The 27,612-nt window shown below is 48.7% G+C and overlaps 1 protein-coding gene and 1 long non-coding RNA gene across 2 annotated transcripts in view; one reads left to right on the top strand and one right to left on the bottom strand.

Annotated features, from left to right (window-relative positions):
• The window catches only part of ASIC2 (acid sensing ion channel subunit 2), a 1,013,351-nt gene that overhangs the window by 681,675 nt on the left and 304,064 nt on the right, over nt 1–27,612 (bottom strand). The gene's annotated exons all lie outside the window — the stretch shown is intronic.
• On the top strand, nt 2,975–4,907 carry LOC121017134 (uncharacterized). Its single transcript, XR_005784636.1, has 2 exons — nt 2,975–3,433; nt 4,122–4,907. It is a non-coding gene; the product is annotated as an uncharacterized LOC121017134 (long non-coding RNA).

Here is a 27,612-nt window from a genome sequence, read left to right as displayed (position 1 = left end):
AGCGAGAGAGCGAGAGAGAGAGAGAGAGAGAGAGAGAGAGAGAATCTCAAGTAGGCTCCACACTCAGCAGAGAGCCCGACGCTGAGCTCGATCCCACAACCCTGGGATCATGACCTGGGCTGAAACCAAGAATCAGAGCTCAACCGACCGAGCCACCCAGGCGCCCCCGGAAGGTGAGGCCCAACACCTTCCCACTGTGCCTTTTCATTCTGGCACACTTAGGTGCACATCCCATCAAGCAACATTTCTTCATTAATGGCTGCCCCCCCCACCCCCATTCTCCCACAAACTCCCTGAGAGCTGAGACGAATTTTCCTTTCAAGATCATCCAAACCTAGCACCGATCTGGTAGATGTCATCACTCAACAAAGGGCGCTGAGTGACTGACTACAGCATTCATTCTCCCAGCGATATCCATTGAAAGGTACAATTCTTCTCTAAAACCCGGCTTCTGTTCATCAGAAGCCTCTGAGAGGCCCCACTAGTCCTGAAGACACATGCTGCAGACTCTTGGGCTGGGCTCCAGGAGGGTCAGTGCTCAGGGAGCTGCTGCGTGATTCTCTCAGTGACCCTGGATCCTCCCCTCCCTGTCCTTCCTGGGCCCAAGGAGAACCAGGAATCCGAGTCTGATGGATTCATTTCCTGGGGCCGCACATTATCCTAGTGCTAACAGCGGACAAAGTGAAGACACTTTCCTCCTTGGGACCTTCTCATGTCCCTCTTGTGTCCTCCAGCTGGAGTGACAGCAGCTAGCTTCCCTCCCTGGCTGGCATCAGCCTCCTGTTCTTTCTCTCCCGCTGCAGTTTGTACCCCGTGGCCTTGATCACCGTGGGGCGTATAGGAGCTTGATGGGGGAGGAGAGCTCCTTTCTGTTTAAACCCACATAGGTTTTCGCTGGTCCCCCAACAAATAAAGTTCTTAGGCCCTTTACCCCACGTTTCTAGAGGGCCGCACATACAACACACAGCTCAAAAATAAATGTGGTGAAATGCTCCTCTGTAGTCTGCCCTCCAGATCCACTGATCAGCACCTACATAGAACTACCTGGAACCCTAAGCATCTGTTTTGTGATTGACAGTGTCTGGTCCCCGGACACACTCCTGCCCATCTCTCGCCCCGTGGCCTCCGAACCAAAGGAAGCTGTGTTGGAATAAGAGGCAGGCGGGCGCTGCTGTGTGGCCGTGCATACAGAGACCGTGGAGGGTATGAACTGCAGAAGCCTCTGGGTTAGCAAAAAGGGAAAGCCGTGAACTTTTCAAATCCCTCTTCTCAGACGGTAGGGCAACAGTTGATTCCTGCTTAAAGAGAAGGTCCAAGCTATTGTTTCTTTTGTTGTCATGTGTCGTTCTGACAGAACTCATGACTTGGTGAGGTGTTTACAAAATCACAAACGTGAGATCGTGTCGCACTAAGAAATAACTTTATTCTGAGATGTGTGTGGATAGTGTGTATGTGTGTGTCTATATAAGCAGGAGTCAGTGACAATCATGACATAAGTGATAGTGTACTGGGGTTCGGAACAGAACCCATAAGATATTAGGGGTTTATAGAAGAGGAGATTTATAATAGGGTTTGGCTCATGCAACTATGGAGGCCAAGAGGTCCCAGAGTCTACAAGCAGAAGAGGAAAGCCAGTGGTGGTGTCCAAGGCAGGAGAAGACGGACGCCCTAGATCAAGCAAAGGGAGAAAATTCACCCTCCCTCTGGCTTTTTGTTCGATTCAACCCGTCAACAGGTTGGACAATGTCCACCTGCATCAGTGACAGCCTCTTTCTTCACTCAGTTGACTGATCCAAATGCTAATCTCTTCCGGAACACCCACACAGTCACACCCAGAAATCACGTGTACCAGCTCTCGGGCCATCAAGTTGACACATACAATTAACCATCACAGATAGTAATTTTTGGTGACACTTACATATTTAATAATATCTTTTGAGACAATGACCTATCACACATGGCCCCTTTGCAGTGTCTGAACACAATAGGTAAAATTCATGGTCTTCTTCTGAAACTAAGAATTATTTTCATTAATGTGTTTATCGACAATTCTAGTTGCTACTGTCTCAGCAGAGCAATCTGTCCAAACTGGAATTAATAATGATAATAAGAGAGTAAGAATTACAAATACTCAGAAGTCATCTGATTTGCTATGACTGCCAATAAAACACGTCTTAGGTGAATATATTGACTATTAGAAGGCAATTAGTGCCTTTGCTGAAATGAAAGCGAGAAAAATAAATTTTATGTAATAAATGTATGATACTTATAAGTAATGCATGTTTTTATTTTATTACTCCTCTGAATCTCACTGTATCACCAACATAACAGCCACACGTGAGCAATAAAAATTGAATGTAGTCATCTTTGATATTTTGCCTTCAGTCATATACAAACCACAGCCAGATTGTATGTATATATAAAGCAAGATGTGTGTATAAAATTATATGTGTGTGTGTGTGTGTGTGTATATATATATATATATACACACATACACACCACATAGATGCATATATATGTGTGGCAAGACTTTATATATAAACATTATATATTTTCACGTGTAAAACTCTAAATGTATACATTTTATACACACATGTAGCTTTATATATATATGTGTGTGTGTATATATATATATATATATATATATATATTTCTAGATATACCTGTGTCTAGAAAGATAGGTATGATAGAAATTTATAAAGATATATTCTTCAAGGCAAGAGGACAGAACATATTTTATTTATTTGGGGAAGGACTTGATTTTTGCCCCTTGAATATTTAAACTTAAGGTCCACCGGCCTCCATTTGCTTTCGTGCTTGAGTCCCCCAAATTTAAGAGTGGGTCTGCCCCCCGCACCTGACTTTGCAACAAACCTCTGAAGTACGATACGTGTAGCAGCCTCTTGTTCACAAGAGGAGGTTCCTCCTAAAACATGTGGTTAGCGGGCTGGTCTTGTACTCTGTGGCAGAACTTTCCGGCTGACGCAGCATACAGAAATCGCTTTTACAATGCGTTTGCTTCACCTGATGTTTTGGGTTCAAGGGACACCATACGGAAGTACCACTGAGCACAAGGATGTGACAATCAGGTGACTGTCACTTTGCAGCTGCTCCATGAAGTCACAATGCCCACTGGTCTGCATCCACTGGCAGATAGTCCGCTTGCATAGTCCTTACCAAACGGACACGTGCCCGACCCCTACCCCGGGCACAGCCGACTGGACCAGCCGTGGATGCCTGGCTCAGTCCAGGTCCGTCACGTTCTCTGTCCTGGGGACAAGTTAGCTGCAGGCACTGCACGTCAAGCTGTGTTTGAGAGGAGGAGGCCTGTGGGGGCCCCGTCTGGAGCAGGGGAGCAGGCATGGATGGAAATGAAGCAGGGAGGCCCTCTCAGAGAGGAAAGAAGGCGGCTGCAGACAAGTAGAGAAGCAGGGTGAGTGACAGTAGCAATGGACAGGAACCTCGGTCCGTGATTTCCAGTCCCCGTGGGGCCTTGGCATCCATCTGATATTTTTCTGTCCCTCTACTTTGGGACATTCTCTGTTTTAATGAAGTGAGTCCTTTGCAATGATAAGACCTGAACGAGACAGAGAAAGTGAAAGGGAGGAATAAACTCGACCGAGGTTACACAGTCCGGTTAGAACCAGACTCAGACGTTCCGACTCCAAGTCCAGGGCTCTTTCCCCTCGCGCACGCTGACCCTGGTTTCAGCTCATCGTGAGGAGCTGTCGGGGTACATGTGGCCTTGGCTTTGACTCCCAGGAGGTCAGGGATCACAGATCCTGCCCCTCATCCTCTCTCTGGGGGGTTGGCATCACACCTGGTGCAGGGGCTGTTGGCTTGGCGAGCAGCCCGTGGTATGCTTGCTCCCTCCCCGGCCCTGGTAGGTAGTTCAGTCCACCTTCGTCAGCCCAGTGGTTCAGCCTCTGGTTCCATGTCAGCAGGGCCTCCCTCTTCTCCCCAGGCACTGGGGACACACTGCCTCATTGCTCACTAGTTTCCGGTTACTCTTTCCCGTCTTTCTGAAAAGGTGCTCCCGGGTCATCGGCTTTGGCCAAAGCCACAGGAGTAGAGGTGAGCCCGTGTACAACACACTACATGTTCTTTTCCCTCTGCCGCAGCCACGGATCATGTTCCAGTAGTCGCTGCCCCTTCACGCCGGGTCCCAGGGTGAGGACGGTGCAGAGCACAGCCCTGGCCAGCCTGTGCAGGAAACCTCTGAAGCCACCGAGTCGTGCTGCTTGATTGTTCCTGCGGCGCAATCTCGGCGGTTTCTAACTGATACAAGCTGGGCCCCTTCTCCCCATCCTCTTCCGGGCAACCCTTCGGATGACCTTTCAGTGCTGGGTGATTTCTCCTGCAGCACATCCCTCCGGAGGACTGCTCCGCTCCCCCATTCTCAGGCCCTTGCTAGTTGGCGTCCCTCATTCCAGAATGTTCTGTCGTGGAGCAGTCTGCATCTTGGGCATCTCAGCGGTGCACACGGCGGAACCAAGCCCTTTGTTTCCATCACGGCCTGGCTCTCTTCTCTTTCCCCTCTGTTTTTCTGATCTTTGCCTTCTCTCTTCTGCTCACGGGTCATCAGCCTTGGCAGCTTCTGGCCGTACACGTATAAAACAGCCTGCTCATCAAACAATTCTCGACCTGCACCAGGGTTAGCACCCCTCACCCCTCACCCTACCTGCTCCCCGGAGGAGAAAGAACAGACGAAAATAACCACGATGTTGACAGAATGGAAACTTGATAGTGTACAATTGTAAACCAACTTCCATTTTTTTTCTCCCTCTCAGGACTGTCTGACAAATCCAGTCTATCAACCCTGTCTCCCCACCCACAGATGGTATCTCAGGCAGGTCCCTCCATTTCTTGTCACTTTCAGGAAATTAAAACCCCTTTGGTCACTGCTAGTCCTTAAATGGTCTGATTTCAGCGGTAAAATGTCCAGTCTCTCGTAATTCTTAAAACTTGGAACTTCAAGGGTCTTTCCAGTCTCCCTGGAAGCCTGGAGTGGGTAATGCCAGTGTGGTTGGGTTCTTTTCTTTTTCCACCTCCCCTGATGATTCCTGATCCTTCCAGAAAGAGAATGAGCTTTTGGAGAACAGATTGGGGGCATAGAGGTTTCTACTTGACAGATGCTGTCATGATTTGGTTTTGGAGTAAGATGGGGTCAGAGGCTATTCAAAAAAAGAGGACTTTTCTCTAGTCACATTTTGGGGGGCCTCTGGGGGCCCCCTCTCATGGGTTTCACTGCACTGTATGGCTCTTCGGCGTGGGCGATGTGCTCCCCGTGAGATCTCCAGTGGGCACCCCGCCATGACGTTTTCCCCAGAAGTCACTTGGGAGTGCCCCCTTGCTCCCGCAGGCCACCTCTTGACAGGGCCCTTCAGGAGAGGTTCCTTAAAGGCAATGGCACTAGCTAATGTCTCTGCAAAACACAAGGACAACACACTTCAAAGAAATGTCCTCTGCTCAACTTCTAACCTCCACCCTATATCCCTCCGCCAAGGTATAGAGCTCAGGGTTGAGCTCATTGCTGGTGGCCCCCTGAGCGTGTCCTGCATGGTCATTGAAGCACTTTACTCTGAAATGTGCAAGTGTATTCCACTGTGGCTTGGCTTTGACCTTGAGGGAGGGGGTAGTTCCCAGCCAAATCTGAAGAAAAATAAGGATTATTAGCATGAGATCATATGTTGAGAGTTAAGGCCCATGATTCCAGTTTGATCCCTGGTGAAAAGAGCAAAAGATCTGAGCTGTTACTGGCTCATTCCTGGGTGTCAAGACAAATGTCCCTGCCTCCCCAGTACACTGTCTTCCCTTATTTCCCAGTTGATTCTGACGCTTATGAACTCTGATTACATATAGACACGGAGTTGGCAATGACACATGGAAGCCTAGATGGCTTCCTGTAATTGTTAACCATCATTAAACAAAACACACCCGTCGCTATTTGCCCTGCAGCAGTCCGTGCAAAGCTGTCCTTCTGAGAAGCAGCATGAGCGCAAATTAGTGCATGGGATCCAGAGCCCCCGCCCTATGACTTTGGATTTGAGGCTACCATTCAAAAGCTCCGTCTCTTCTGGGGTGTCTTCCTGTGCAAGGCGTGGTCTTCTAACGGCACTCCCACCTCACCCCGAGCAAGCTTCGGATCAAACCATTCTCTGTGATTTCTCTGCGGCTTTCAGAAGTCTCCTTCTTGTGTGTTGTGGGATCCATGCTTCAATTCAAAGCACTTGGAACATTCGTTTTGATTTTAGAGAAAATCTGCTCACCTTTTTGGGTGTGGGTCGTTTGGCAGATTTCGTGTATATACACATGCGTATATACATTTCACAAACATATATATATGTGTGTGTGTGTGGGTGTGTGTGTGTGTGTGTATATATATATATATATATATATATATATATATATATATATATATGTAAGAATGAAAACATTCCCAATGCTACTTGAATCAACTTTGATTAACATAAAAGTCAAAACCAGAGACCACACCTGATTTTTGAGCAAGAAGTCCTAGAAACTTTAAGATTCTATTGACACAGTCCTTAGAATACAAAGTGTGCTTAAATCAATTACACATGTATAGATACAGATGCCAGAAAGTTCGAGGATACCTACATACCAGTTTCTGAAAAACTAAGTTAAACATCTGCTCAGTTTATATCCTGTTATTATCAAGTGCTTTCTAAGCCCACAAAAGGGCAAAGTATTTATTCCTGTCTTCTTGAAAACTTTGTTTTAAACGTTCTAAGGCCAATTGACTTGTAACCTTGAGACTATTAATATTTAAGACACTACATTTATTAAAATATTTGTTCTGAAAACGGTGTTAGTTTACTTGAGGCTGTAAGCTTTATTTGCCATAGGCGGTGGATTTTATTCACCAATCTTGAGACAATTAACCCGTTGACTGCGACTTCATTGATTTAGTCCTAATTAACTCAAACAGTGTAACGTCTGCATAGATTCTCTTACGAGTGAGAGCATAGCTAAAGGCATTCGTTTCTGTAAAAAGTTACATAAACATTTTTAAAAAGTGACTCTAACAATTTAATTTAAAACACCATGCAGACTTCTTCTCATTATGGAAGTGATCTAGAATCACTGAGCTTCAATACCAAATAGAGTAATTACATCACGAATTTACTTTTGCTTCTTTTCCTCTGGATCCAAAATTTCTTTTCCTCTGAACCCACCACCAATAAGCATGGAAATGGAGCCCAAGCTGCACAGATAAAGAGCTGGCATTGTCTGTTGATCTGAAGTTCACTTCTATTGAACGACTTGTACTGAATCTTACTGTCCCAGGCCCCATAGTGGACACAGGGGACCCAGAGATGATGGACAGATGTGTCCCACGTGGGTTCTTCTTTTTTTTTTTTTTTTTTTTGGGGGTTCTTCTTTTATGAAGCCTGAAGGCCTTTATTCATGGATCCTTACTGCAGATAAGGATATTGGCATATAGTTGCGGGGACTCATTCGCCACCTTAAGCTATCCAGAAAGACATCGAGAATTTATTTACTAGCTCTTTCCTAGTTAAAGAACTTTGAGTCAGGAACAAGGGATGATCTACTCTCAAAATGGAGAAATCAGGTTGTCATCTCTTTGTTCTGTGAGTTGGTTGAGAACTGGTGGGTTAAGAGGTGGGTGGGAAGGGCCGTTCTGTAGAAAGAGTGTTTCCCAGGGACGGAAAGCCATTTTGGCCCTACACCTGCCACTAATTTCCTTTGTGGCCCTTTGATAAGTCACTCTCCCCTTCCAGGCCTCAGTTTCCTCATGTGTCAGATAATGAGGCTGGATGGGGTGACCACCGAGGCCCCTGAAAGTCTTGAGACTGTAGGGAGGAGTTTATGGGATGGGATGACTGATCGGTTTGGACTCTTGCAAAGATTCCATACGTGGCCAGCCACCTGGGTCCTTATTTCTCTCACCCAGCTCTGTGGTGGGCTTCGGGGAGCAAAACCAGAGGTCCAATCTCTAAGCTTAACTGTTTCCTTCTCCACCGATCCAGTTTTGATAAAAGCTTTTATTTGTCGAATGATTTTCAGAGCAAGCTTTTGCCACTGGCAGACTGGAGTTCGAACCCCAGCCCTGCAGAGTCACTGTTCACTTCCCTGGGCCCCAGGGTCTTCCTCTGGAAGATGAAAGCTGGCTTCCCACGGCCAGTATAAAAATCAAGCAGGAGAATGCATTTGTAAAGCCCCTACACAGTGGCTGCATGAAGCAGAGGTCAATACGTGCACGTTGTTGTCCTCTTGGCGACTTGTTCCCACTGCCCCTGGACAAGGCGCCCGCGATCATTCCGGGCATGTAGTAGAAACTCACTCCACACCAGCTCTTACTACTGTTTGATGATGCTAATTTCTCTCTCTCCCAGACACCCCACCACACTTTCCAGGTTGTAAATCTGCCTCTCATCCTTCTAGCCAGCTGCTTCTTGAACGGGAACCAATTCTCTGTAATCAAGCCTGGGGAGATGGCAATTCCCCGTCTCCACATCTGCTGGGTACTCACAGCTTTGTCGCTCTCCTTGGTTAGAATTGAAATACTTTATGGCATTAATGCTTCTCAGATTGAAAGCTGCAGGCTTGGTTTTCCAATTTCCCCCCTGGGACCACGGCGGAACGTATCTTCCAGAAGACAGACTAATTGTGAGGTCCCTGATCCTACCGGTTGGCTGGCTGAACATCTTCCGGCACAATGAACAAGCATTATCGAGGTGGGATTCGGTCACCTGTGGTTGAAAGGCTATCAACAAGAAGGACACCAGGGACTAATACTGCTGAAAGGGCCAGCAGAGATGGGGGTGTCACATTTATCGCCCGCGACATGCCAGGCACTGAGCCAAGAGCTCTGCTCCCAGACAACTCTGGGATCCAGGGTAAAAATAAAAATACGAACTCGATTTGACAGTTATGCAACTGAGCGTTCAGAATGGGTGCTGGCCAGAGGCCCCTGCCGGTGCATTCTGTGTGACTATCAAACCTGACCAGGACAGAATTAGCGTGATTCCTCAAAGCTGCTGGTGTGAAAACTGAGGACCCAGAGGTTAAGCAACTTGCCCAAGGTCACCAAGTAAGTGCAGAGTCTGACGGGCAGCCGGGATGCGATCTGCTTGGGACACCTGGGCTCCTTCTCTTCTCCCCCCCCCTCCCACAGGCCCCGATCTGTCCGCCCTGCATTTTCTTTCTGACAACGCATCTACATAACGTCTCTTGTTCCCATCTCATTCTCCTTCCTTTGTATGGATGTTCTTTGAGCCTATGCCTGTGGGTAGAAATTGAATCCAAGCTGAGGCCCTGTAGAACTTGCATTAGCATTTTTCAAGGAGCCTCAGAGCCGGTTTTGCCTAAGGGCGGAACTTTTAGGAGTTTCTGGCCCAGGCCTACGAGGGCCCTTCCGTATCTCTAGGCACAACCAGCAAAGTTTCACGGGGAGCTGTCAGTGAGAACAGCAGCAGGCGTCACTTTCATGCATTCATGCCTACCCTACCTGAAACTTGACTTGAAAAGGAACCAATGTTTTCTGGGCCCCGACTGTGTGCCAGGCACCCACCCACATGATCACATTGAATCCTAAAACCCGTCTCACCGTGGGATCACGGGGGCCGAGATTCAAATCCCGGCTCAGTTACTTATTCAAGCTCTTTTGTCAGTTGGAAAAATGGACAGCAATGCTTTCTACCTAATGAGGTTGTTGGTGGGGTAAGACACAGAAATGTTTCTCATTCTTTTAAAAAAATTTTTCTTAATTTTTTCTTTCTATTTATTTTTGAGAGAGAGAGAGAGAGAGAGAGAGTGTGTGTGCAGGGGAGGGGCAGAGAGGGAGGAAGGCACAGAATCCGAAACAGGCTCCAGGCTCTGAGCTGTCAGCAGAGAGCCTGATGTGGGGCTCAAACCCACGAACCGCGAGATCATAACCTGAGCCGAAGTCAGAGGCTTAACCGACCGAGCTACCCAGGCACACCTCTCATTCTTTTTTATAGATACATCCTACGCCATCGTAAAGATGCATCATAATTTACTCCACCATTTCCCTAATGGTGGACATCTAGGTTGTGTCCAGGCTTTGCCATATATTTTTAAGAATCTGTTTTCCACCAATGGGAAAAGTAAAGGAGTATACATCATTTGGCTTACAGACATGACCAATGCTCGCAGACTGTCAGTATAGTGGGCAGTCTATATCGCAGCAGTTCGCAGGGGTTTTAAGTGAAGGACAGTAGAGTCTACTTTAAAAAAAATAATGAAGACATCGTTGGCTTCCAAGTTGTTGATTCACAAGTGGAATAAAATATAAATTCATAGCTAAGAAAGAAAAGAAAGAAAAAGAAACTAGACACATAGGGTGTTTAGCATAGTACCAGGCATACAGCAAGTGCTTCATAAGTGGTAGCTGCTGTCATTGTCCCCACTGGGGACGAGAACAGTGAGGAAGGCTCAATGCCCACCCTTAAGGGCATCTAGCACATAGGCAGCCGAAGCCTCCTGGCTCCCAATACATTATGGCAGATGATCTCTCTTTGCAAAACGAAAATGAAAACAAACAAACACAAAAACCCAAAATACACAAAAAAGCAACAAAGCTTTTAACTTGACACCTTTTAAGTTTAAACGGCACAGGAGTTGAAAATCTTTCAGAAAATGAGGATTTAACTACTTTTTTTTTTTTTTTTCTTTTTTTTTAAGTCTACAGCTAACTACCTTTGTAATCGCTCTGGAGGGTGGGGCTGTCAGAAAAAAAAGCGGTAACAAAGGGGCAGAGCTATGTCTTTGCTAATAACTTTTCACACCCCAGCGTGCCGGTGGAACCTCCCAAGGCAGGGAGCCTGCTGCCCAGCTGAGCAGGGAATTAGCTCGTTCCAGCTTTTGGCAAAGCCACAGACTCATACACGGGGGTGGCAGGGTGGGAGTGAACAGAATTCGTTTTGAGAAAGTCATTCCAATCTCTTCCCTCATTTTCTCAGTTATGCTTCCTAATTTGGGGGTACCTTCTCTGTGTGGAATTGTACCACAGTGGGGAGGGGAAGGGGAAAGAGGAGAAACTTGCAAGGATGGAATGAATGTCCCTGAAGGTCTGTACCCCGTTCTCAGATTTGGTCTTCACAGCCATCCTGTGAAGTCTGCAGCGTTATCTCGACGTCACAGTCAAGAAACCTCAGACTCAGGGAGGGGAGGTGACATTTCTACTGGCACACAGAGGTACAGTCAGCACAAGAGCTGTGGGCTTTCCAGCCCCCAAGCTCATATTCCTCCCACTGTATCAGGCTATCAAGAGAGGTGGGGAACCGGTTTCCTGCTCTGGCCATGACACTAATTCATTATTTCAGAAGCTTTCTTTTCTTCTCTGGAGGATCCTTATTATGCAATATGATGGGTCAAGGGAAAGTTTGGGTGAGATCAGATATGACTAATGGATTTCACACAAAGGGCAGCTCTGGGCTGGATGAGATTCTGAGGCAGCATGTCTAGCCTCATTGGGAGAGAATGCTGGGATTGACTTGTGATGTCTGCCTTGGGCACATCTGTGGGTGGCTGGGAATGTTTCACTGAAAGTGCCGTGATTGTTATTCTTATCCCCATAGCACATTGCAAGATGGCAGCCTCCCCCCACCCCCATTTTTTTTTTTAATTTTTTTTTTCAACGTTTATTTATTTTTGGGACAGAGAGAGACAGAGCATGAACGGGGGAGGGGCAGAGAGAGAGGGAGACACAGAATCGGAAACAGGCTCCAGGCTCCGAGCCATCAGCCCAGAGCCTGACGCGGGGCTCGAACTCACGGACCGCGAGATCGTGACCTGGCTGAAGCCGGACGCTTAACCGACTGCGCCACCCAGGCGCCCCAGGAAGGATCTTTAATGTCGAGATATTCAGTGTGAGTGAATATACGCCAATGGGACAGTCCCTGGTAGTTTGATCCAGGAGGACAGAGAATCCACGGGACAGGAATCCCAGTGAGCAATGCTCAGAAAACAGTGGCCTGACCGACCACAGCACAGCATCCGAGGATTGGCAGTGATCCCACCCAGGCCTGGAGGAACAGGAGAGAGATAACAAGGAGAGTTCATGGCCGCGCCGGAGGACCAGGGCAGAACTCAGTCCCCTGACTCCCGGAGAATACCACAGTGCATGGGCATCCGTGTCCATCTTCATGGGGAAATGTGTGTCCTCACATTCTGAAAATGTGTGTCCGTGGTGAGACATTAGAGTCAATCCACAACGAAGCCTTTCTTCAAAACTGGATACGTTTGGTGAGTGACAGATACGTGAGCAGATAAGAGGAGATCTGTCAGTGCAGAATGAATGAATGAAATTTGAACTGAGATCGAAAATCTAGGCAGGAGTTAAGCTGGTGCCTATAGAAAGCGTCCAGTAGTGTGCATGCCTGTGGTGTGTGCATGTGTGTGAGGTGGGAAAGTGTCCCCGGCAGAGGGAACCGAATCTACAAGAAGCCACAGTCCTCTGCCCCCTCCTCTTCACAGGGACTGTCACCCATGCTCCGCTCTTCCGTGCTCTCCTGGGGGCAGCGCCCTTGGCTGGGCCTCTGGTGATTCCCAGATGATAATATGGTCACCTAGCTACCCCTGGATTCAGACAGACAACCGCTCTGAGCTGCGGGCCTGGGGCCTCTGTCAGGAGCAGCCCTGACATGGGTGGAGGGCCAGAGGATCTGATGGGTCCCGGGTGAGGGAGCAGAGGCCTGGGCACGATCTGTGGATTTTTCACATTCACTCTGTGACCTTAGTCAAAGCACGTTTTTGCACTTCAGTCTTGTTGGTAAAATCAGAGTTTTGTGACACTCTCCACTTTAACCCTTAGCCCAAGGCCACCACTTTAATAAATAATAATAATAGCAATTGTAGTAACAATGTCTGCTTTGCCACTGGCTCAGTTTGGCCTTTTCCTCTCTCCATGGGTGACTTCCTGTCTCCGGTCTCACTCTCCATTCCATTACCCACACAGTAGCCTGGGCCGGGGGGGGGGGGGGTCTCCCTGGAGAATACTGTGATCCTGTGGCCCCTCAGAGAGCTCCACAGTGATTTCTGTGACTGTCTTCCACGAGCTGGTCCCTTAAGGCAGTCCCGTCTCAACTCCCACCCCACTTCCCACCCTCTGGTCATCCGTGAGCTTCTCAGAATGAGTTGGGCTTCTTCCCCTCTGGGTCTTTGCCTGTACCCCACCCACCTGAATCTCTGGATGGATGGATGGATGGATGGGACAAGGGGCAGGTGCATAAGCCATACGGCTCTGGTTTCCAAAACTATCATCACCACTCATCATTCTCAGTGCCTTCATCTGTGCCTCATAACATGTCATGATGGAGGTGACTGACTACCTTGGGATTCTGGGGTAAAGTTGTGGGGACGTGTTCCGGGGCTTATCACGACCAGCATGATATGGTCCCTGGATACGTGACACACGGAAAATCCCCACCTCCCTCCCACTCCTCTTGCCCATCATGACACATCCACTTGAACAACTGGGCTGCAGCCTGAGGTCAATATATGGGCCTGGCCCTTGTGCATACAGCCCTTTTTAAACTGGCCACTTGGAGATCTGAATCCAGCCTGCAGGGTAGCAGCAAAAGGGATATTTCCTGGCTTGCTACCTTCAGCTGGAGAAGGAACATCCAAATTATGTCAAGCTGGGGGAAAAAAAAATCACACACACACACACACACACACACACACACTGCATACAGATTTCCTTTGTGACATTACTAAAGGTCCTCCCAGGCACCTGGTTTGGGGTTGTTATAACAAGACAATTATGTGGTACCAACTGCCCTTTTCCTCCCCTAAGTGAATTGTGGCACCGTTTCTCGTAGGAAGCCTTCCATGATTACCTCTTTTCTTTCCACTCCCCTACACTGATGCTGCTCTAGTCCATTCCCATGACGGGGTGTGTGCCAATGGGATTCTTCCCAGAATGGAAGTATCGATTCCCTCACCCTATAGGTCCCTCCCCTGGGAAATAAGAGGACAGGGAATTTGAGCCTGTGTGTCCTCAATGCCCGGCTGTCATCCCCGCTGACTCACTGAGCTACTGAGTGGGGGCTTCACTCATCTCAAGCTTGGTTCTTTCTTTCTCAAATGGGGATGAGCAGCTCCCGTTGGAGACCTTGGGAAGGAACCCAGAAGAGTTTGGAGATCCTTCGTGAGTACTTGCGAAACGAGCTTTTGCTTCCAAACTAGAAGTGTGAGTGATAAAAAGGAAAATACCGATGCTGAACACACAGAATATACCCAAAAGAGCAGGGCTGTGGTCAAAGCATCTCTGTGCCAGCCACACCTCATCCCCATGCCCTCATTTGTTTACCAGACTTCAAGAAGCACCCGTCAGCCTGTTCATCGGTGGATAGGCATAAAACAATTTTCATGCCTTAGAGTCGCGCTTCTTTTTTTTAAACCTCAAATCCCATTATCCATTGAATGACTTTGGCCTAGAAAGGAATTTCGACTATTTTTGAAAATCAAATTCACCTCCTGGGGTTAAACACTTGCTACCACTGTGATAATTCAAGAGTCGATTCCCCACCAATTCCTCCTTCGTCTAGAGGCATCCTGGAATCATAGGAAGAATTTTAGAGTCCGAGGGTTGGGATTGGAATCCCGGATTCCTCGCTTCACAGCTGGGTAGCGTTGGGCAAGTGACCTAACCTCTCTGAGCCTCCAGGTTCCCATCTGGAGGACAAGAGCCCCTATCGAATCTCACGGGTGAGAGAGAACAAACAGTAAATGAGATAGCATCCAACTGCATGCATGGTGTATACACATGACATGCCAGTCGCTTCCTTCTTCCCCTGCCTCTGAATGCCACCCAGTTCTGCCTCCAGCTGTGTGGATAGGGCACATAGGCTCCTCTGGCTGGTTCATAAGTACCCTTTCCTTATTCTACATACTCCTACATTGACACTTCCGGGGCACAGCTGTGCTGACTTGTGCATTCCTTACAGTGCTGGTGGGCTACTTAGCACATAGTGGGTGCTCAAAAAAAAAAAAAAAAAAAAAGCCCTGTTTCAAACCTGTTTCAATGAGCCCAGTAGGTCAGAAGTGCTAAAGCCACTCCTCGTAGGAGAGTCGCAGGAATAACTGAGCCATGCAGCAGGTCTTGCAATCAGAGAAGGATGCCATTTCCAGGGTAATAAGTAACTACTGGCAGTCATTTTGTAAACACATTTGGCCTCCTGGGGTGTCTGCTTTGAACCTCTTACGGACTGTAAATTCTGGTGTTCCTTGAAGAGTGGTTTTTACCCTGCCTTCCTGCGGTTGCCCTCTAGATGGCGGTGTTCAACACAGATAAAGCCCTTAAAGCCTCTGGAAGCTCACAGAAGGGAGGAAAAAAAAAATCTCTTTTTATTATCAATGCATTAAGAATGAATTTATCATCCTGGCTCAACAAAAGCCTAGTTATTCGGTAAGAAGCTTTATCCCCAGCTAACGTGCAGCTTAATCAGTTCGGTTAGATACAAAGCCAGCTCAGGCCTTTGTCTCGTGCTCAGCATGAAGACGCCAGCCTTCCTAGCCTCAGGAACTTGGCTTCTCCCCAGGATCCTCGGGCTGGGAGGTGACAGCAGGGTGTGGGGGCGATGGGCAGATCCAGAGGGGTCTACACTCTGAAGTGAGAATGAGGGGTGGGTTATCCAGCAAAGGGTTTCTGATCGAATGGCACAGATGATAACAAGTAATTGCCCCAGATGCTTACTGCACGCCAGGCACTGTCCAAATGCCTTCCTGTTCCAACTCACCTAACCCTCATCACCTTGTTGTGTAGACGGGGAGACTGAGGTCCAGAGAATGAGTGAATCACACGAAGCCCCCTGGCTAGCTAGTGGGCGACAGAACAGGCATTGGACTCAGACCTGGCTACAAAAGCTATGATCTTAACTGTCAGACCATGGGTGGGCTGAAGAGACACTCCAACCCTCAACATTTGCCCACCCCACGTGGCCAGAATGTCCCCCCTCCCACCCACAAGTGAGACAAACAAGGGAGGTGGAAAAACCCATTACAAGCTCAACCCTGTTGGGGAAAACAGCGCCAAGCACGCCCCTCCACACCTCTGGGGCAGATGACATAGCAGAGAAGCTGGAGAAACTATGGGTTGTTGGAAAAATGCACAGAGGGACCTGACTTTGAATCCAGACTCAGCCAGTTTTCTAGGCAAGTTAACAACATCCTAGAATCTCAACTAATTCCAAGGGTGCAATCCAAATGGCGGGGGGGGGGGGGGGGGGTGGAATCTAGGCAGCTGCAAATCCTCAGAAGCCAGGAAGTGGGTGGTCGGCTCTGCCCAGAACACGGGTCCCAGAAATCAGCTTGGGCAGGCTCCACCCATAAGCAGTAGGGCTCTCTAAAGGTAGGAGGGCCCTATGGGGAGCAAGGTCTGCTTGACTGGGGAGTCCATTTACTTAACGGTGAAGAGCTTTGGTGCCAGGCAGCCTGGATTTCACTGTTGGGCTCTACCCCTTATTGGCCATGTTAGTTAACAGCGCTGAGCCTCAGTTCTTTCATCCGCAAAATAGGTAGACTAAATTAACGTACCAAAAAGCTTAGCCCAGGACTAAGATAAATGAGGCACAAAGAGCGACACCTGTCACTAGGGGCAGGGGGTTGGGTTGGGAGTTCGATTATCCCAAACCTTGCTCCTAGCCCGCTTTCCCAAAATGCCCGTGTTCAGAGCATTTGCGATCAGTCTCACAGCTTAATCTTCACTGCCCGCTAAGGGGCCTGAGGCTCCTCTCGACAGCATTTCTAAATGGCTGGCTTCTTGCTTTGCTCAGGGGTCTGTATATGCATTTCTTGGAATTGCCTTCTTGAACACAAAGATCAATACCGTCCCTGCCATTGGTCTTGGGAGAGGATGGAGGCAGTGCGCAAAATGATGGTGTGGGTGGGATGAAGGAGGCAAGGCTTGGGGGCAGTGATGTCGGTGAAGGGGGTGTGGCCAGGGAGGACAGTCACTCCTTTGGAGGACATTCACCAAAATGAAGCTGCCCTGACAAGTTTTTGGTAAAGGTAATACATAGACATGAGAGTCACTAAAGCCAACACTTGCAGGCTTTAAAGGAAATAGCAAGGAATAACAGGGGCCAGTCCTGAAAGGTCCCTTCCACTTGTGACGCTTCATGAGAATGGTACCCAGTCATTCTAAGTGTGGGCCTCTCTGTGCCATATGCCATCTCCAGAAGTGCCCTTGGCAAGAACTCAGCAGGGATCCTCTACGTGAGAGCTCACAACTGAAGACATCACTATACCTGTGGGTGGAGTGTGGTACCACGAGGTTCAAGGGCCTCCTAAACCTGGAATTAGAAGACTATAGTTTCATGGGGATGCTCTTTACTCCAGTGGTCCAACAATCACTGAGAGTCCATCTAAATGACTTTTCTATGAGAAATTTCACACTGCAGCTTCTAGAGGGATGATGAGTCTAACACAGCCCAGGCCTTCAAGAAGATGGCAAGACCCCAGAGGAGGGAGAAGATTCTACCACTGAAGAAGGCATCTGAATCACAGACAGAGCTCTCTGAGTGGGACTGTGCCCCTGCTACACAGGCCTGGAGACACTGGCTCAATGTTAGTGGTGTGGCCACAAGCTGGTGGCAAGGCAGTCACTGTGTCCCAGTTGCTCAGGATGGGGCTCATCCCAGGGTTCAGGATGGAAACCGCATTTCGGAGAGAGGTTAAGGAGCTTGGCAAGATCACACATTTGGAAATAAGAGAAGAGGCTGTGTTTGGGCCCAAGCTTAAGCTACTTTGTTCATGACGAATAGACCAGGCAGAGTCTGGTCCCCCACGCTGTGGGGGAACGTGCTTGACTCACTGGAAGAGTCAAGGGCCATGAACTTGACTCAGAAATAGAAGGTGAGGCCTTAGCTACCTTCTGAGAATGGACAGGGACCCAGAACCCTGGGAGATTTCTCAGACCTCTGCCCTCTAGGGCTCCCAGATGGGGCAGGCAGAGTAGAGGGAAGGGTGGCCTTGGACTCCAGGTTTGAATCCAGATTCCCAGGCAAGAACTAGTAAAATGATAGTAATGAAAAATTGAAGATGGCATTGGGGACTGACTTTTTATTTTGCACTTAAAAAACTTACTATCTGCTATTCCCATCATTCCACATAAAAAGGACACTTTAACACACACCTAATTAAGAAGATTTTAATCTCATAAAAAGAATGGTCCTTTAAATTTAATAACGTTTCATGTACGAAAATTCTCTCCTCTTTATTTTTTCCCATTTTGCTGCAGTCAAAGGCAACCTTCATTACTCACTGGCGGCGGTCCATGGGAATCCTGGCCCCAGGCCACCCTGTCCTGTGTCCTAAACTCTGGGTCATTTTTGCTATAGGGGGAGTCAGGCTGTTCAGCCTGCTGAACTAGGGGTGACGGTCTGTCTCCCTTGGGTGGACAAGTCGCCCTTTGGAACTCGGGGCAAAAACTGATAATTTTACACTCACTCTACCTGAACTAGTGAGAAAATGTGCACTGTCTCGTCAAAGGTGGGTTAATTTTTTTCTTCTCAGACACATGCTTCCATACTGTGAAACGAACCAATTTAGCAAAGAGTTGCTAATTAGACATCTTTGGAAAATTGGGTTTCTCGGATGGATAAGACTGATTTGCAGACACTATTCTCACTGCACACCTGCTAATGGGCACTTCCAAGGTGCTTGTGACGAGTCCAGGAGAGACTGAGCCAATGGCAGGGAGCACACGCAGCTTCTGGATTGCGCTCACAAAAGGCAGTTTCCCTGTTTAAACACTCGCTAGCTCCCACCGAAGCCATTATTTCCAAAGTTGCCTCGGATGAAAGATTGACTGCACCCTGCAAGGCCCAGGGCTGTCGCTGCCTTCTTGGAGGCAGCCTTTGTTATTGGCTAAGTGCTCTCGTGTGGGCACAGACAGTCCACCTGCACCGGAAGGTGTGTGACCTGAGCCCAGCTCTGTGTTGGCATCAGGAGGGGACACGGGATCTCTCGTGCCCCCTTCAGAGCGAAGCTGATAGGAGAATACTCACTCGTAATAAAAAGGTCGATGAAAGGGTAGAGCAACATGTTACCAAAGACTCAACACTTACTGGGCCCAAGGAAAAGAGGAAGAAAACGAATGTCTCTGTACTTCTGTGAGGTGCCTCACTGCGGTAGGTGCTGGGGGTTCACAGATAAGCTGGACAGGGCTGGAGCCCTCAAAGTGGGCCCCAGCTTGTGGGGGAGACTGACAAGTAAAACAACAGCAATGCAGGTGTCTTGGGGTGCCTGGGTGGCTCACTCGGTTGAGCGTCGGACTTTGGCTCAGGTCATGATCTCAGGGTCTGTGGGTTCGAGCCCCGTGTCGGGCTCAGAGCCTGGAGCCTGCTTCCGATTCTGTGTCTCCCTCTCTCTCTGCCCCTCCCCTATTCATGCTGTCTCTGTCTCTCAAAAATAAATAAAAATGTTTTAAAAAATTAAAACAAAAAAACAAAAACGAAGGTGTCTCTTCTGTAAGAAGCTTACGTGCAGCGTTTGTGACAAGAGTTCCACTGAGCACCTGGAAGGTGGGGAGTCTCATAGAAGTGACACTTGATAATGACATGGACTGATCACTCACTGAGGCTCAGGTACCCTCGTGAGCACTTTTATAACATTATTTTATCTCCCAACAACATACTATTATCCCCTATTATATCCCCTATCCCCCCCTATTATATAGAAATGGAAACAGGCCTGTGTGTGTGTGTGTGTGTGTGTGTGTGTGTGCGTGTGTATGGGCCTTACTTCTCCCTATATATACACATAAGCACACACACACATACAAATATATGTGTGTGTGTGTACAGAATTTCAACTGCCTAAGGGTACCCCTCACTTGTACGGGTTCCCTCCAAGGTCCTGGAAATCCCTAGCAATGTCGTCATATGTTTTGTTTTGTTTTTTAATTTTTTTAATGTTTATTTAGTTTTGAGAGAGAGAGAGAGAGAGAGAGAGAGAGAGAGAGAGAGAGCAGGGGAGGGACAGAGAGAGAGAGGGAGACAGAGAATCCGAAGCAGGTTCCAGGATATGAGCTGTCAACACACAGCCCAATGTGGGGCTCGAACTCGTGAACCGCGTGATCATGACCTGAGCCGAAGTCAGACGCAGTCGGTTGACTGAGTCACCCAGGTGTCCCTCCATCTGGATTCTAGTCCCTTCTATGCATCGTTACGTTACTACCAGCCACTCTGGTGTAGGAGCAGCTTCCAGGAATACCCGGACACCCACCATGCCAGCTCAGTGCGTGAGCCACGTGGTACCACATAGGGCTCCCGCACCCCACCCCTGATGCAGATGTGGGTCAGGAGGAGGGAAACAAGGTGTGAAATGTTGCAGAGCCAGAAGCCAGTCTGCGGGAATTTCTCCCAGTCGTGAGATATGTGGCGCTGTACAAAACGGTTCAGCCTATTCAAAGCAGGGCATTTCCTCCTCTCAGAGATGTGCTTGTGGGTCCGTTAATACGTTTGTACCATTACGTGCCGTACATTTCTTCTGTTCTCTGCATGGGGTCTTACAGAAGAGGGTTTCTCAGAATTCCTGAATCTGTGAGCTGCAAGCATGTCACGGTACCCCAGCAATGGTTACCTCTGTGTTTGACACAGCCCCCACTCTCATGATACCTTTTCTGATCGACCACGCTAGAAAAAAAAAAAAGTCTGAATTCTATTTCTATTCACTCCTTAGAGAATTATATCACAAAACTGCTGTCGTAGAGCGTGCCGCCAGAAATGGTGGGAAAAAGTACGACAGAGGTGGGTCAAGCGGCTCATTAATAAAGTCTTATTTTTCTGGAAACTGCTTGCAGCCTTTGTCGGCTATTTTATAATCTGCAGTCTGTTGTGATCGTTTTTATTCCCATTCTCATTTTTCCTCACATTTGCACCTGATTTGGTATTTGTTATTCCTGCATTCTTTTCTTAATGGGGATCCCCGGAAGGAAGGATGTAAGTTTGGAGCCCTTCTGCGCCTCCTGGGGGGAGGTGTCTTTCCTGTGTATGTCACCTGTGTGTCACTGGTGTGTTGTACTGTCCTGAGGGCCCCCCCCTCCCTTCTCCCTTCCTCCCGTGACAACATCAGCCGGACACTAACAATTCCAATTTTCCTTTCTTCCTCAAGACTAGTGGCTTTTGCACTAACACCTCCCAGCTGGGAGCCGTGCTGCAGACACAATGAGGCAGTGGATCAGCCAGATGCTGAGCACCTTCCCCGGTCACTCCCTGTGTCTGCCCCACTCCTGGTAATGAGCTCGGAAGGGCCAGATGCTCCCTCCCACACCGAGTACTTTCACGCCACCCTCTCAGCCCAGACTCAACCTGGGCACTTAGATGTTTGCTCCCTGAGTGGCAGGTACAGAGGGCCAGTCTCCTCTGTGCCCAGTGAAAGCCACTGGTCTGCAGGATTAAGGCCCTCTTAGGCCGGGCACCCCATAAGATTTAGGAATACTAAGGTGAGTCTTGAACCCACAGCTGTGCATGTGCCAGGGACACGTCTGTGTCCTCATATGGTTCAGAGAAGGGCCCTGAATCCAACCTGAAAGGTCAAGGAAGAGCTTCTCAGAATAACGAACTTGAGTCTCAAAGGCCAAGAGAGCACTGTCCAGGTGAGGATAGGCAGCCGGCGTGTAGCACACACGCACATCGTCTGCCAGTTACTCAGTTCAGCTCTCGTCTAGGTGCTGCTACAGAAGGATTGTGCAAACGCGATGCAAGCCCCGAACCAGCTCTCCTTAAATTAAGCAGAACGGAGATTGTGCTGGGTGGGTCTGACCTAATCAGGTAAGCACTTTTTTTTTCTCCTTTTTTTTTAAGGTTTATTTATTTTTGAGAGAGAGAGAGAGACAGAGACAGAGACACAGAGTGGAGCGGGGGAGGGGCAGAGAGAGAGGGAGTCACAGAATCCGAAGCAGGCTCCAGGCTCTGAGCTGTCAGCGCCGAGCCTGATGCAGGGCTCAAACCCACAAACTGTGAGATCTTGACCTGAGCCGAAGCCAGATGCTTAACCGACTGAGCCACCCAGGCACCCCAGGTAAGCACTTTCGAGGAAGGCTAGGCCTCCCCTGAGCTCAGAGACTCCCAACAGCCACCGGGTCTACCATTCTTCCCCCCTCCCCCACTCCAAGTCCCCACTCCCCATCTTCCTTACTGACCGTACCTGTGGCAACAAGCTTCGGCTCATGCTGTGGGACTCTGCAACGCTCATGATCTTTGCCTGCCTGCCTTAAAGACTTGTATTTAGCCAGCCCACAGTTGCATAAGCTGATTTATGATAATAAATCCATATATATATATATGTATCATATATAATAAATCTTTTGTCTTTCCTATTGGTACAGCATCTCTGATTGACTGCTGATTGATAAAGGCAATGGCAACACAACAATAAAATGAGGATTTATCATTACCAGGCATTTTTCTCACTCATTCTCAACAACTCCATGAGGCGGCTGCTGTTATTATCCCCTTGTATTTATTTATTTTTTTAAGTTTATTTATTTATTTGGAGACAGAGAGAGACGGAGCGGGCGAGCGGGAAGGGGCTTAGAGAGAGCGGGAGAGAAAGAATCGCAAGCAGGCTGACGGCGTGGTGCCCAGTGCGGGGCTCGAACCCACGAACCGTGAGATCACAACCTGAGCCGAAACCAAGAGTCGGACGCTCAGCTGACTGAGCCACCCGGGCGGCCCATCCCCTTTTGAAGGTGAGAAAACTGAGGCACAGGGAGGCTGAGCAACCTGCCATATGGCCTAGACTGCCATCCGTCTCCCCCGGGGCCTCATGCTGTGTGAGGGGAAACCAGCAGGTCTCAGTCTCTGCTGCTTAAAGCGGGGAGTGATCGTCACCGAGATGGGAAAATCCAGGATTCAGGTAAGAGTCAGAACCACCCCGTGTCCCGGCCTGTTGTCCCCCTCGATGGTGGAGAAGGTGAACAGAAGGATGTCAGGAGGAAGGCACTGCTGGACTTAGGAGCAAACTGGGGCCCTGCGAAGGCACAGAGGAGCAGCAGGGTATAAACAGGCTTTAGGTTTGTCATGTCAGGTGGACCAGGTTCCTTCTGATGCGCAAGTCTCACCAGGCCCTTGCCCTCCGTGGAACAGAGACTCTTCGCGGGAGCTCCTCCATCAGTAACCAGGCGGCCTCGGGTGGGTTCCCACAAGGCCCTGCCCACTGAGAAAAAAATCAGTAGTGCAGCAAGAGTTCGTATGAGGTTTGGGGAGCATACAAATTTGACTCTTTAACCTTTGGCATTGCCCAGGCAGGAAGGAATGAGTCTCTAGACCTTGCGTATAAAGACACAGTTACCACAAATTTGAGGAGGTAGCTTTGTGCTTTGGCACAGGATGTGGGCCTGTATTGCCAAAGGAAGAGAGAGAGAGAGAGAGAGAGAGAGAGAGAGAGAGAATGAATATCAGGCATCCTTGCAGAATATGGTAGTATCAGTACTGGCATAATAATCGCAATAACCACCCTCTGTATCTTTAAAGAGCTTCATGGTTAACAAATGATTCTCACATATTGAGACGTCTAACAAGACATCTTTTGTCACTTCTATTATTCCCACTTCACAAATGGACAGACAGACGGTCATTAAGGGATTGGTTCCAGGTCGCACAGTTGGAGTGCGGGGCTGGTCTTGGCACGCAGATTGCACTTGACCCCATTCGCTGCTGTTCTGGGTTGCCCACCCCCCCACCACCAAGTGCTACACACACACACACACACACACACACACACACACATGCGCACACACAACTGGACAAGGATAATACTCCCCCTGCCCTGGCTGCCTGCTTCCATTTTGCTTTGAGAACAGAATACAGAGGTGGGGAACAGCTGGAGAACCGGCCGACTTCTAGGCTGAGAGATGATGAGGAGTTTGCACCAGCGGTGGTCAAAATACAGAGATTAATTACACTCAACCCAAGAAACGGGCTTTTATGGGCTGCCAGTCAGCAGAAAATATTTTGAAGTCCAAATTTGAAAAATGTCACAACTGCTGTTTTGAATTCATAGATATTTTGGGTGCCTAGCAATGCCTTCTATTTCTATTTCTTATTTAGAGAAAGTACCTGTCTTTAAAAATCATGGGGGCTTAGGAAAAGCTCACGCCATGGTCTAGTTTGGGGCTCTGTAGGTGCCATGGGTCAGGCTGTTGGTGTGGAACACACACCACAGGCAAAGATGAGCCATTAGGAGCTCCGTGAGATGGGGCACAGAGACCAGGGGCTCACCGATGTGACTCCCAGGTCCTCCTCCCCGCCAGCTCTGTGACCTGAGGCAAATTCATCTCCACACACCCGTTTTCTTCATCTGTAAACTGGGACCTAGATCAACAACCTCTCCCCGCTGCCGCAGAGACTGAAACAAGATCATGTAAATTCATTAACTGCCCAGAGCAGGGCTTGGATGAGAAGCGAGGTTTTAGTCCTACCCACACAACCCTTGAAGCCACCAGCAAAATGCTTTTCAAACAGTAAACGTTGGATGGGTATGTGTGGAAGGAATGAATGAAAAATGAGGAGAGCCTTACACTGAAATGTTAACGCTGTTACCCTGGCAGTGACCCTAGAATCTCTCCAGCATGTTTTACACATTTTGCTAGGCAAGAAATATCCATGGTGATTCACAGATTTTCTAATAAAACAGCCGCGCACATCTACCATGAGTTCATAGGGATAATGATGACAAAATACCCGCAAAGCACTTTTTGAACTTTTTGTCGGCAGTTTCATCGTGTTCTCCTAATAATGCAGTGGGCTGCTGGGACCACCGATGCCCTTGCTACTTGTTTTACTGCTGCTCCCTGCTTGCTTTATTGGGTATGTGCTGGAGGGCTGACCTCCATGCTGAGTGCCATATGTACGTCAGCCTGGTGGATCCCTGGGATGGAGGCTATTAACAGCATTTTATGCAAAAGAAAACCAAGGCTAATGCTTTAAAAATAATAATAAAATAAAAATTAAAAAAAAAGCAGCTTGCCCACAAGTCACCCAGCCCTGGCAGAGCCAAATTTGGACCAGACTGATCTCAAAGCCACTGTCACAAAGCGAGTGTCCATCTCGCATCACACAGATGAGAAATCTGTGACACCTGCTCCAAGCGACCCATCTAGTAAGGGGTAGAATCTGGAGCCCGATCCATGCACTCCTGAGGCAGATTCGAAGCTGCTTCGACCGCCTAACGGTCTCCAGATCAGGCGATGGTGAAAAGGAGGACCCAGTCGGTCTGCCTTTACTGAAGGCTTCCATCTGTGAAGCGTGTGCTAAGCATCTGATAAATGTGGTCATTCGATCTGCCCGGGACACAGTGATACATGCGCTCGGAAAGAGAAGCTCAAAGGTTCAGTCTCGAAAATGTTAATGGCAGATATCTCAAGCTGGGAGGATTTCAGGTTCCGATTATTTTCTTCCTCTGGATTTTATATACGGTTTGATTTTTGTAAACAAGTAAACAAGAAGACTTAAAGGCATAGTTCAGAGCGACCCTGCGTTGGGGGTGTAAACCATTCCTGCTTTCCAGCTGGGGAAGCCGAGGGGGAGGGTGAAGGGTCTGTTCAAAGTTACCTTCCAGAGCTCCAGCTCATCCATGCCACTGAGCTACCTCCTGGGAGCCCCCATCTGCCCAGGGCAGGAGAGTGGCCATCTAGGAGATTCTATAATCTCTTCCATGACAAGGGCATAGTTTCTTCTGCCCCAAATAGGTGCCTGGCTTCACATGGCAGTGGGGCCCCGGGTGTTCCTACAGCAAGGACAGGCGTGGCCATTCACTTGGGCTCAGGTGGCTTGTGTGTTGTGAAGGCTCTTTGAGGTGTAAAGGGCCCCCTGGGACCTCGCATTCTTCATCAGTCACTGCGTGTGAGAGGCTGGAGGCAGGGACGGCACTTGGTGGGGTGGGGCCAGCAGCCATCAGTGAATGGGTGAGCATGTCGGGCAGAGGGGGTGGGGGTGGGTGCACATGCCTGTTCAGCCACCGTGGCTGATCTGTTCTTCAGTGTCAGGAATTTGATGCTATGTCCTAAATGTAAAAGTTGGGGACATAACTAATTTACATGACTCCATAGAAAGTTCATGGTGAAAAATGACATTTGCTGGACAATACTGGGTGAGCACTCAGAGACCATTAAATTCCAATGCTGTCCACAGAGGCAGGCAGGCCGTCTATGACAGTAACAGCCAGACCCACTTGGGGAACACATTCATTAAAACAGGAAACCTCCTTGTGAGCTAAAGCCTTTCATCATATGGGCCAAAAAAGACCAGCTAGCAAAAAGACCCGCAGCTAGCAGGGTGTGGTAAAGACAACACGAGTCCCGGGGTGTGGATCTAACAACCTTTGGCTCTGACAAGCTGGGCATCTTTGAATAAGACACTTGACCTCTCTGGGCTCCTCATCGGTAGGTAAGGAAATGAATACTAGCTAACCAGTCTAGTGCAGACACTAGATCGTCAGAAAGACCCATGAGTACCCCGGATGCAGTTCATATCAAACATTTATTGGGCACCAATTGTATCCAGTACTGCACTGTGGGAATCAAGGAGCAGCTGGAGATGGTAGGGGCTGGATCTGGCGTGGCCACAACACGTTGCTCTACCTTATGGGGGAAGCATGAAGCCCCTCTGCAGCCAATGCCCTGTGCGCCCCCCCCAAACCTCATTAGGTCTGAAGCACTCTTTCCCCCAGTTGAGGAAGCTGCCTCACCCAACATGATTCCTCTGCCCACTGACTGGTGCTGGGGTCTGAAGGTCTGGCCCTTCTCTTTGATGAGAGACATCCTTTCAGGGCGACCCCAGCCCCAGGGTTCCTCATGGGTTGTGGCTTCCCTCTCTACCCCATCTGCTTCCCTTGCTCCTTCATAGGTCTCGTCCCCGAGAACAACCCCCAAAATGTCCTGTATGCAAATCTCGAAGAGTCAGTTTCTTGGGGGGGGGGTAACGCAAACATTGCCATGGGACCCCACAGACTTTAGACAGGGGTCGTCACTCAGAATGGATGTTTCCTATCCCATTTCCCGGGGTGCAGGCACAGATGTCCCTTGTGCAGTTTCCGGGAGTGGATTGGGTCGTCCATGCACTGAGAGATAGCTCTCGTGAATATGGCCCAGGGGTCTGGTAAATGTTTAACTTTGAAAGGGAGAGGAAGAAAGCCCAAGATCTTGCTCCCTGAGTATCAAAGAGCAACATTTCTTTTGCATGAAATCAAACTGCTTTAGCCTGATTTATCCTGGCACCCAGAAGCCCAAATCTACCCCTTGAAGTTAGAAAAAAAAAAAAAAAAAAAAAAAATCTCTGAGTTGAGCACATGGAGGAAACTCACGGGCATTTATTGAATCTGGGAGAATTCTAATAGAATATCAGCGCTCTAAGAGGAGGCTCAGAGAGGCTGGCTGAGCGTGGCTTCGCTGTGAAAATCCCCAGGACCACTAGGGCATTTTCCATTCAACAGGCAGAGAGCCGCCATCACAGTGGAGTCAAAGTATGGTTGTGCCAGAGGACAGACTCCAGCCTTCCTTCTAGCCCACCGACACGTTTAACTCCTACTTCAGGAAAATCGGGCTTGTGTTTAAGGCCATATGCTCTCCGGGAACCACTGTATACACACCAGAGC

Source organism: Herpailurus yagouaroundi, unplaced genomic scaffold, assembly GCF_014898765.1.
Source record: "Herpailurus yagouaroundi ecotype Mexico unplaced genomic scaffold, PumYag 215, whole genome shotgun sequence".
NCBI classification, from domain to species: Eukaryota; Metazoa; Chordata; class Mammalia; order Carnivora; family Felidae; genus Herpailurus; species Herpailurus yagouaroundi.
The sequence above is the reverse complement of the archived record's forward strand: the minus strand, read 5'-3'. Positions and strand labels throughout refer to the sequence as shown.